Source organism: Dermacentor andersoni, chromosome 6 (genome assembly GCF_023375885.2).
Source record: "Dermacentor andersoni chromosome 6, qqDerAnde1_hic_scaffold, whole genome shotgun sequence".
Lineage (NCBI taxonomy): Eukaryota > Metazoa > Arthropoda > Arachnida > Ixodida > Ixodidae > Dermacentor > Dermacentor andersoni.
This window is the reverse complement of record NC_092819.1, coordinates 65,811,293-65,823,298: the sequence shown is the minus strand read 5'-3', so window position 1 is coordinate 65,823,298 and position 12,006 is coordinate 65,811,293. Positions and strand designations below refer to the sequence as shown.

The 12,006-nt window shown below is 45.5% G+C and overlaps 1 non-coding gene across 1 annotated transcript; it reads right to left on the bottom strand.

Annotated features, from left to right (window-relative positions):
- Nucleotides 1–11,515: 11,515 nt before the first annotated feature.
- TRNAT-CGU (transfer RNA threonine (anticodon CGU)) lies at nucleotides 11,516–11,588 on the bottom strand. Its single transcript has one exon. It is a non-coding gene; the product is annotated as a tRNA-Thr (tRNA).
- Nucleotides 11,589–12,006: the final 418 nt, after the last annotated feature.

The following is a 12,006-nucleotide window of genomic DNA, read 5'->3' as shown; positions in this document are numbered from 1 at the left end:
GTGCTGCGCAAAACACTCTCTCTTTCCTATCGTGTCTCTCCTTTCCGCACTTAACAGTGATAGTTTCGCGCAATACGTTAAGAATTCCAGCATATAGGGTCATGCATCATGATGGAGATGAACCGCGGCAGGCACATATATGCTGTTTGTGCCGAAATAGGCGATAGCTGCAGCTGCAGCCTTTCGCAAACGGTAGCCACATCCCGAACAAAGGGAGAGAGAGAGAGAAAGCAAACAAGAGCGTTCGACGCAGCGATGACACCTGCTGACCGCGCTAATCACATGTTAGAGAGGAGTGGGTGTTGAAAAGGTGCATTACAACACTCGAGGAGGACCACGGCATAGATGCACACGGGCTGTCTGGGAAATAGATTTCATATATCTGGCTTGTACATCTATATGTAGGCACATATAGACCTGACGATAGACCTTCTATCGACCCCTTCTGAGCTCCTCCACACCCGACGTCCCACAGATGGGCGCTCACCATTACCTCTCACTGTGAGCAGCTATAGGTCACCTTAATCGATTGTGGCAAGTACGCAGGCGTGTGGAATTTTCCTATCCTATGAAGATTCTTATAAAAACATAAGAAGAAAAAAGGCCTACTTGAGCCAGCGAGTGTTTGTGGTAACCGACTAGAGTGCGTCCACTGAAGGCATTGCATGCAGGTGGCTTCATCTGACCATGAACCTGATTACCAGTAGTTATGATGCTCTCGTTTACAAACACGAAGGACGCACGTCTCAACGATTCCAATGCACTCCGAAGGTACGTCCAAGTGCGCTGCATTATTGGGCGCCTCGTTTCCACGTATCGTAAATGTTCAGTTTAGACATATGCATACGTGCCTGACGGCGCGTTCTGGTCGGAGCTGTCGGAGGCCTCGGAATGCGAACATGGCGCTAGGCTCTCGCGGGGCCTGCGCCGCTCCAAGGCCGGTATCTTGTCGTCTACGACTCCAGTCACGTCGTAAGACCGGTGGCGGCCTGTAGCAGCTACGCTGCCACTTCCTGGCAGGAAGTAATGTGCATATTTGACCACTGTTGCAAAAAAAAAAAAAAAACTTCCAAAAAGTGAAAAAAGCGTTGTTTCATGATATACCACGTTTACTAACCGATATTAACAACATAGACGCGACAATATTTATAACGAGGAAACATGGGCCGACATATGGCATCAGCTGTATGATATCAGAGAGCAGGTGACATCGAATGGACAACATGTAGCTATACCACCCACCAGTTTACAACCAACATTGCTAGAACGACAAGTGAGATGACCTAGACACGTCGTCTATATAGAGCCAGCGACGGCTCTTGCGTGGTAATGATGACCCCTTAGTTGGAACCACCATAAAGTTACGCAACCAATATTGCGATATTGTTGGCAGCGCTGGGCCTCCATTGGGTCATGAAAGGCCACCCTGAATACAATATTGGCCCGACGTTCTGCGTTTCCTGGACACGGCGCCCAAAGCCACGTCACGGTTGCTGCAGTATGCAGCGTCGAACGAGCCACGAATGAGAAACTTCTTGCTGTCAGTGACAAGTCGAGAATGAAGGAGAGGCTCTAGACATGAAAGCCTGATGCGCCTGCCCTCCGTCTTTCCTTTGCATGCATGAACTAGACGCGAGCGGGTAAAGTCAGAAGTCTAGTTAACCCAGCCCGACGCGACTACGTTTTCAAGAGAAGCTTGTATTGCCTCACTCGTGTCGGCGTCGGTGTCGGTGTTGCCGTACGAAAGAGCTCAAGCCGCGCGAAAATAAAAATTGCTTGTCGGGTTGCGAGACCACCGCGCTAACCGATTCAGCCACTGTCGGTTCACCCCACGTTTCCTTTAAAGCGTGGTTTTATATATATGTATGAAGAAGTAGACGCAGCGCAAGGCGCGAGCCAATCACAGTCGTCCCCTCCCTCCGGAGGAGGGAAAGGGTGCGATCGCATGTCCGCTCGCCTCGCTCCCGCCTTTTCCCGCCAGTGCATGGCCATGGAGTCATATGAGGAGGCCGCGTTCGGTTTGTTCTGCCGAAGAGCAGGGTGCGTTGAAGGGACAGCAGCGGGAGCGAGCCGCGCGTCATGCGTTCGGCTGAAGAACAGGCGGCGTTTGATGAACGCCGCCGGGAATTCGCTCGAGAAAGGGCTTGTCGTCGACGTGCCGACTTCGCCGTGAGGGAGCGCGAAGCCGAGGCGTTACGACAACGAAGAGCCGCGGATCCCGAGCTTCGCTTGCACCGCTCTTCACTGTAGTGGAAGGGCGATCAATTTTTATTCATATTGCTAAGTGGGTTGGGCAACACAAGCCATCTGTTGCGGGCGGGTTGACCAAACTCACCTCGATGTTTAATTGTTCGACCCGACCCCCTAGTGTGTACGTTAAGCAGGCGGTCGGTTTTCGGACCGACAAGTCGACTCGACCAGACTTTCTCGGGTTAATGTAATCGTACATATAATTTCCTTAAAATGGCATCAGCACAAAGCAGAGCTGCTACGGTTGTTCAGCAAACAATTAGCTTTCCGCACTGCATGAACAGCCGAAATTGATAAGCGCAAAATCGAAGGGAACTAACGGCTCGTTTGAGTCAGGCGTTTACATAAAGAATCACGTGCCATTAATTACTTGTAATCAATTGCATCTTTCGTAGTTTTGTAATAGGCCCATTACATTTATTTCTCTGCAACACTCCATGTAATTCAAGTAATTTTTTTCAGTAACCAATTACATGCAACCTTATATATGATGCAAGCCGTAACAGGCAACGCAGCTTTAAGCATTTGAATTTGTCGGGAACTACATAAAAAAGAAGGAAGGAATGAAGTAATTAAGGAACGACCGAAGGGATACCAATTAGGTTTGGACGCCAGATTCGCTTATAATCTCTTTCGAGTCATCATCGTCATCGTCAGCTTCTTTTTCCTCCTCTTCTTCTCAAACATAGACGCTGCATGCTAGTGCGAATAGGGTGGGGAACGCCCTCGCAAGATGGCAACGAAAAGACAGTCCGTGCAGAATGTCCACGGAAATTAATTGTGAGCGGATTATTGAAGCTGCATAGCAAAGAAATTTTGAAGGGATGCTGCGCACGTAGAGGGTGACATGTGGACAAAGTAAAAAGGTGTGGAGGATAACTTCTGGCGTTGCAGAGGATTAACAAAGTTTTGTTCGTTGCTTTATGGAGCTCTCTGAGATTCTCGACCCGAGGCGGTAGCTGTATAGCCAATGCGTGGTAGGGTGGGTTGTGGGCATAGCATGTATGATGGCATGGGGGGTGGAATGGGCAGTTCTTCTGGAATTGCGGGTTGTGATTCTGCAGTGGTCGCACGACACTGTCGACTTTCTTTGACAGAAAACTTTTTTCGCTGGCTCTTAACCGCATATATAGAACGCATACGGTAAGCAAAGGTGAACAGAAAGCTTTCACAAAATGCACTCATCTAATTTTCTTCAAGCGCTCTTCGGCTTCCTTTCGAGGAAATTATATAAAAGAGCATGATTCGTGGGCCTACTTCGACGTGGAACGGCGCCCGCCTCCGGTGTCGCTGGCTGCTCGACCTTGGCTTCCGCTTGGTGTTGCATGGCGAGACGCCGGATTCGTGAGAGTTCGCGCCGGTGGCGGCGTGCCTCTGCACTCGATAGAAGAGCATACCACAAGGTCACCCTATCGGCTCTTAATACGTTGTTGCTTCCTCATACAGCCACGATCTCAGTTTTTTATTTATTCTGCCTGTGAAAGAAAGAAAGAAAGAAAGAAAAGAAAGAAAGAAAGAAAGAAAGAAAGAAAGAAAGAAAGAAAGAAAGAAAGAAAGAAAGAAAGAAAGAAAGAAAGAAAGAAAGAAAGACCCACAGAGGGACGGACGGACGGACAGACAGAAAGACAGACTAGAGGACCCAGGCTCAAACCCCGGTTATCGACGACGTTTACTGTTATTATGGCCATGTTCTCAATTATGCACTTACATTATGCTGATCCACGTGGAATGTTCGGACAAGTCGAACTTTGCACTAAAATGTCTATATTGGACAAACATCCCGTTCTTCTCCTCCAAGAATGAATAATCGAATATGGCGGAACTCCCTAGAAATTAAAAAAAATAATAATTTGAAGAGTAGAGTTATATGCACAGTAGATGCCCGGTTTGTCATGTAGCTATAATTGTCTGGGGCGATTATGCTTGCTGAGATACTAAAACTCGTTTTCCCCTGCGAACGCACATAAATACTTCTAATATCTAGGCGTAACTTATAAAACAAAGATGATTATTGAAATCGGCTTCTCCACATACAGACTCTTATTGTGGAGAAGCAAGATACTGCGTATAAAACAATGATAGTTGTTTACGTTGGCTTCTTTGCACAAAGGCTATTACTGTGGAGAAGCAAGATTAACGAATGCTATTGCGGACGCTGCGCGAATACGCACACCGAAGCCGCCAAAATTGCTATAGAGAAGCACACCATTTCACTTTATTCACGCTAACTCAATTCACGAGGGCTGATGCTAGCATTAGAACAAAACAATTATGTAAGTCTACAACTTATGTTTACCGATTTGTCGCCAATTCTACGAGCAGTCTTCTGCATAGAGTTGATCCCCATCTGCAGCTTCCGATCTCTTCTGGTGTTGGCCGTGACATAGACTCTCTAATTCATCGTATCAGCTTAGAAGTGGCGTATACAGGTAACCTTTTGTATCGTATACGACGTTCACATAAGCCTTGCTGCACGTGCGGCCAGACATTAGAGAACGTTGAACGCGTGCTAATAAGCTGTCCTAAGTTTTAACAGCAATCGTGTGCTTTGAGGCCAACGTTCATAAATATTGATAATCGTGCTTTCAGCATAGAAATGTTGCTTGGGCCAGAGAATAACGCTCCATTAAAGCGATCGGCTCTCAAAGCTCTAGTGACCTTGTTTGGTGAAAGTGACATAGTATCTTATGTATTAACACTTTGTATGTCCCTGTGTGGTATTGTTATGTCGCAGCATTATGTGTGGGTTATAGATTGATAAGTGTGCTGTTTTCTTTTCTATATTGACTGTTTGTTGTTTAAGCATGCTTACGATATGTGCCTTATTGCCAGATCGCCTTTCTTTTTTTTCCCTATGACCTCATATTATCACCATTTGTTCATTAAACAATCTATTGTTTGTGGAGAAGCCGCCGACGCAACAGTTGCTAACATTTGGAATGTCATCATAATAAATCACACAGGTGCTAATCATCACACAGGCAGGTGCCCACGGAGAGTGTTTCAGATGCACAGCAAGCAGCTGTGTGTAACAGGCCTGTAAAAAAAGCCTCTTCAATATATACCGGTGTGTCCCGACAGTGGATATACGGCTTGCAAGTCGACGCTTAATTAGCAGGTTTTGCGCGGCCCTGACACATCCACGCGTCTGCCATGTGGACTTGTCGTTTTGAACGAATTTTTCCTGCGGGTGGGAGTCAAATTTCGGGGTCCGGTACCCCTTCTATTAGAGGAAAAGCGAATCACTGTATACGGCTCCGTTTGCTCATGCCAGTATATGGCTGCGTTGGCTCCGTCTACGTTTTCATGCCGTGGTGCAGTATATAGCTTCATGCTCCGGAGAAAGAATCCATCTTCCAGCTCAGACCTAATTGTTCTGAGAAAACTTCACAAGTTAATTTAAAGCCTGCACGTAATGCGTTACATATATATCACAAGGGAAAACCGGCTATTCCGTAGAAAATCGCCGCGGTATTGCAAAAAGAAAACAAAACAAAACAAGAAGAGTCAAAACACGCTGATCCTGCGCAATGTTGAAATCTAAATGACGTGATCGTTGTATGAGTCAGCAAGGTAGCAGCAGTGGCGTACAAGACTATATAGCACAGCCTCGTCCCCTGTTTTAGCTTCTTTTTTTTTTTGCGTCACAAGGACGAATGCGACGTGTGACGCTTCTCGAGGGGAGAATTTTGACGAAAGGTGCATGACACAAAGAAGTGTCTAAATGCATTTAAGGCTGCATGGCCCTCGTGTCAGAGTGGCACAGCCAACGGCCAAGAATGGGCACATACCCAGTGCGGCACATACCGATCTGTCAAAGCTGTCGGTTTGGGCATTTATACAACCAGTGCGCTGCAGATGGTCCCAGCTGTCTACTCGGTATAAGACAGCAGCCATGGCACATGTAGCCAGTGTCCCCCTAAGTTGCTTACATATATCCACAAAGACACTGGGCGAGGGAACGACGAACGCCAAACCCCAGGGAAGAGGCAAATATTCAAAACTGATTTGCGTGGTATACGATCGATGTGGCGATCAACAAGTGCATCCATCAAATTTTCAACAGCTATACGTGTACCGAAGCTGATGAAAACCTGATAGATGCGGTCATTGCGACTGCTTGGCGTACGTAGGGTCGCAAATGAGTGGAATTGAAGCGCGGGACCGCCGAAGAGAGTTCTCTTTTCTTTTCTCTCTCCCCTAATAATAATAACATACTATTGATATATACTGTAAAGAACCTATCGCAAACATTTTTGTTTTCCATCTGCATAATTAGATGTCCCCTTTGGTCGACTAGGGATGTTCGAAACAACCAAATTCCCGCTAGTTAGTTAGAAATACAGTTTATCCATGGAAGACTGTGCGACAGGTGAAAAAGTTGAAAAGAAAGACACTCAGCAAGACAGTCCCGTGATGCCGTAGCTGCTTTTTTGCACTTTGCACCCGCATCAACACTTCCAGAGAAAGTGCAATGGAATCGGAAATATATTTATCGACGCGGAGGTTCGCCGGCCTTGAAATCCTCCGCAATATTTTTACTGATTCACCAGCAGAGCGTAAAACTGGGATCTAAGCCAATATGGCGATCGCCCCGCTTGAGGGCAAACCTTCAAAGTAAAGATGGTCGCTCAGGCGACCGTTAGTTATAACATATACACCTGGTTATGCGGATATATATATATATATATATATATATATATATATTACAACAAAATTTTGTACCATAAGTTTGTGACAACCGGTCCCATTGACTCCCAAGGTTTATGCTGTTTCAGGAACCGATCCAAACTCGTTTACACCACGGTAATCCTGCTGATGAACATACGTACCTTCATCGGACTCTTGTTCTTCTTGCTGCGAATAGAACAATGGAAAACGTTAAACTGCGCAGGCAATCAAAACAGATGTTAGAAAAAGAAGGGGGGGGGGCGCAGAACAATTTCGTCAGCATTTGAGCGGATTGCAACATCAATCGTACAAAAACGCATAGAACATTTCATATTCTCGAGCAATGTCACTCTGAATAATCTGGGCTCTCAGTGCAGTGTTTTAGAATAGCACAATTTAAGAAAACGTACCGCTACTGTCTGATACTATTACCGATACTGTCGCCACGCAGCTATGCATGGGTCATACCTATCTATGCCTATCTGCGCCTTTTCGTGGTGCTTTTCGCATGCTGGGGAGGGGAGGGTGGTTGCATGCATGCGAGGGGCTGATCGAGAATTGCGCGCAAAGCAGTTGGCAGTATCGGTAACGCGACCGTGGCTGATACGGCAAACGGCATGGTGCACTCAAAAACAAATGTACACCCTTTGGGGTGTATATTTGCCACACAACGATCATCATCATCTGTCTTGGTTGCGTTTCCTCTCTTGAAAACGCTGCGCTCGTTACTTTCCTGTCGAGAATGCGCTTTCATGCAGATAACGCGCATGTCTTTCGTGACATGGAAGTGCCGAGCTCGCAGCGTTAAAGAAAGGAAATGCGGACAAGACAGATGACGAATATTGTTGTATGGCAAGATACGACGTAAAGGGTGTAATTTTGCTTAAGAGTGTGTGAATGCGAATGTACAACACGTGTTTGCGCGAGAATATTCTGTGTGGATGCATTACTTCTGCGTGCAGTGCATGTAGAGTGTATATATAAAGTCGAGCTATGTGCTAAAAATAGTTCGATATATCAGGTAATTCGATATATCCGATATGTACCAACCGGCCCAAGTTCACACTTTATTGATGTACCTAAACGCACCTATGCCGAGCTTAAACGAACTCTTGGGATGCGAAATCAATAGTTCATAATTCATGTCAGAAGAAAAAGGAAGGACTCCGATCCCGATACCAAGTGTTAATTAGGCGTTTGTTTGTGAACGAGGCTTCCGTACGGAAGCCAAAACGTCTAATACTTACAAAACCACTCTTCTCGTCGGCGGCCTTTCTTTTTCTTTTGACATGAGTTCCTTATATACAAATCTGTTGTCTCCCGTTGAAATAAAAAAAATAAAAAATATGAAATCCATTTATTGAAAACAAAACTACCCGTGGCAGGCATCAATTCCTGAATCTGTCTCAGTGTTTTTGCCACGTACAGGGCCGGAAACAATCACTATATGGTTGGAAGACAACGCTTATTTCCGCTCTTACCTAGGCTGCAACAGGTCTCTTTTCGCTATCTTGCCTTGCTTTCCAGCTCGTTTCTACCTCCTTAGTTTTTTTTTTTTTTTTCACGTAATGATTGAAGAAAACGCCAGTACTGGGACCCTGTAACGTAAAACTATTTCAATCTGTCTTTATTCCAATCTCCTGACGTCACATTTACGTAACCACCGACGCAAGTATCGGGCGGTAACCCGCAGCGTTGTTTGAAAAACCGAATGAAACGCGCTCCTAGTTAATAGGAGGTCACTTTTCTTGCTTTCAAAGCGAATAGCATTGCCTACATTGAGCAACTTTCTTTACAGAATTGGCTCGCAAGAGACGAGGAGCATGCCCAAGTGGAGAGGGATTCGATGGGGCCGAGCCAGAGCAGTGGAAGTATAGATAACCGGCTGAAGAAGGTGGTGCCGGCGCCTGTGATTGGTCCGCTTCCCTTTACTTGCGGTGTATGGTAGAAAATCACGGCGGCGTGCAACGGAACGTTAAAAATGCCGCCAGAACGGTCCCAGCAAAGAATAGTTCGCAAAGTGATGTCGCATACGTGCCGAAAGGGCTCGATAACGTTATAGTGCCACGGAAAAATGTTTATTATACGCAAATCATGCTCCGCGGCCGCCCGCAGTGGCTAGTGCCAGAGCATTCCGTGGGCAGCCATCTTCTATTCCTTTCGGAACGGGGCATCCTCCGGCTATTCAGAAGAAAAAGAAAACAGTTTTTTGTTCGGCATATTAATGCATCTTTAACGCGTACACGTCACTTTGACGCTATGAGCTTTCGCGGTTTGGTGACGTCGCGTGACAGACAGGCGAAGTGGGTACAGCCCGAAAACGTTTGTTCAATGGCACAGTATATTGACGAAAAAGGCTTCGAATGAGAAATAATTATTTTTATTTCGTTCGGTCTAATCATGCATCATCAGTGTGCACACATCATATCAGATTGTTGGAGATTTCAGAGTTTCTGTGACGTCGCGTGAGAGACAGGCGAAGTAGTGGTGGCCCGAAACATTTTTGACCAATCATGGACGACTGATTGCAGAATTGGAATAGAAATGTTTTGAATAGCTTTACGTTATAGCGCCCTTGTTTTTGTTCTCGAAAAGCGGATAGACGGCGGATTTTTACAGACCATTTCCGTAAATTCAAGTTCGCTGTCTTGCCTGGCTGTATGGCGTTTTATTTATTTCGTTTATTTCACACATGCTGCCAATCCCAATGGGAATTTAGTTCTTCTCCACATACTCTATTCCTGTCTCAAAGTCTGGTCTCCCAAGGGGAGGAAAGCGAGTTAAGGTTTTAGAATTCCGTGGAAAACTTGTCCTCACAGTTCCCGACCCCGCACCTATAGCCGCCGAGAGAAAATGTATTGTTGCGATTCAAGGGCTTTTGTCATCATCGAAGCCTAGAAGATCGAGGAGGGGGGTTTGGAGTGGTAAAGGCGAGGGTGTTAAATTGACGGTAAGAATACATTGTTTATAGTCTGCTGAGTAGAATATCTAGTTGGAAAATGCATCTCTCCCGGATGCCCAGAATAAATCTGCAAAGGGTGGGCCACGATGGGTTACGCTGTTCGCTATGAGTTTGTAAAAGCTGCTGCTTATATAAATAGATGGAAAAGCAAACAGCGCTGTAAACTGGTTTAAACAAGAAGACGCGCAAGGTAGTTCACTGTCTGTGTTCGTTGGTCCCGTTTTTAGTGCTCTTTGTTTTTCCAAGACGTGCCAACTAGGTTATCGTGCTAGGAGTTTTTTGTCTTAGCGTGGTGCATAACATCTCTCTCTCTCTCTCTCCCTATATATATATATATATATATGTCGGTGGAGAAACTCACCAAAATAAGTTTCTGGTTACGCCACTGGTGTACGCAAGTAACTTACAAGGGCTAGGTGATCGACTGTGTGTCGCTATCCCAATTTAAACGGAAGTGCCATTAATCATCATCATCATCATCATCATCACAGTCAAGGAAGGGACGTTAGGATGGCAAACTGTGCGTGTTGGTTTAGCATATTCTGCGGTAAAAGGCGCGTAGGTGACGATACACACAAGAATGTCCTTGTGGCCTTGCGAGCGGCCTTCTGAGTGTCCTTGCGGCAGTATGTGTGCGTGTGTTTATCGCTCTTACGTGTGTCATCGTCTGTGCGCATTTCACCTCAGAGAAGGAAGCGACGGATGGAAGTGGTTGGATCCGGCAAAGGGAGGGCCGGGTCATGGAGAATAAACTAAAAAAACTAGTAGAACATTATTTTTAAAAAATGTCGTTCCTTGCATGATACCATGAAAGGCAAGCAGGATGCATGCCGTTTCAATGTCAATGTCCCACAAAAAAAAAAAAAAAAACAGATTCACGAAGCTTGATATCATGGAAATTCTGGCGCCACGTGCATAAAATTGCTCGTGATTGCGTGGAATCTTTATCGTCATTGTGATCGCTATGTGTTGCCTTCACAGAAAATGGACATTTTTGCTCGCAAGGCACCGAAACCTCGCTTCGTCACAACTGCAACAAAAGAACGGCGATTTACGTATCCAACAACAGGAGGCGCGCACGAAACTCACATCAAGGCCGAGTGGAGTGAAGAAGTCCATAATCGCTGCGGTCGCAGTGAACTGGTGCGTCCTATGTGTTGTCGCTGTTGCTGTTCCCCTCACCAGTCTTATAACGCGGCCACCGCTCAGTTTCTTCTCTGTCTTCTTCGATATTTATCTTGCACAAGCAGTTATGTTCGATCTTAAAGTGATACTATAAATAGAAACACCAAAACTCAGTTTTAACAGATAAAGCACTCTTTAAAAATGACATACATATTTTGGTTAATTTCACAATAAGAGGTCGATTACTATAGGATAAAAATGAAGACCAAACTGCCGTTTCTTGAATTTCGCGCTGGAACTTCAGTTCCGGGACGACAGTGTAACGTCACGGGTTTCAATTGCGAGAAGAAAGCGGGTTAACCAAGGGGCCCGATTTTTATTAATCATATCATGAGAAGCCAACAAACAAAGACACCAAGGACAACATGGGGAAATTACTTGTACAATTACAAATTGAATTAAAGAAATGATAAATTAATGCAATGAAAGTGGATGAAAAAAACAACTTGCCGCAGGTGGGGAACGATCCCACGCCTTCGCATTACGGGTGCGATGCTCTGACCAATTCAGCTACCGCGGCGCCGTTTTCCCATCCACTTTCTTGAGTATTTATGTTTTACTACTACAACTAACCTTGGAAGTAAATTTGGAAGTGTTAGCCAGCGCGACCACTCACAGAACTTGGAGGCGGGTGTGGAACATCTTTTCATCAGAAACACAAGTTCAAGTTTTAAAAAGAAGTTCAGCAAACTTTTTAAAGCTTGCCCATCCATTGCAAACTGCCAGTAGCCTTTCTTTGTGAGAGGCACATAATCAATGGAGCCCTTATGGAAGCGCTGGTACTCACCGCCACCTGTAATTTCACCACCAGTTGAAGAATTGTTGTTTCCAAAAGGAATAGACAAGAAGGAACAGAAGTGTTAAGTAATAAGAAGAAAACAAGGCGGCCATAACTGATACAACATTCTTCGCAAAAGTCATTGGCCTCTTCCTTTATT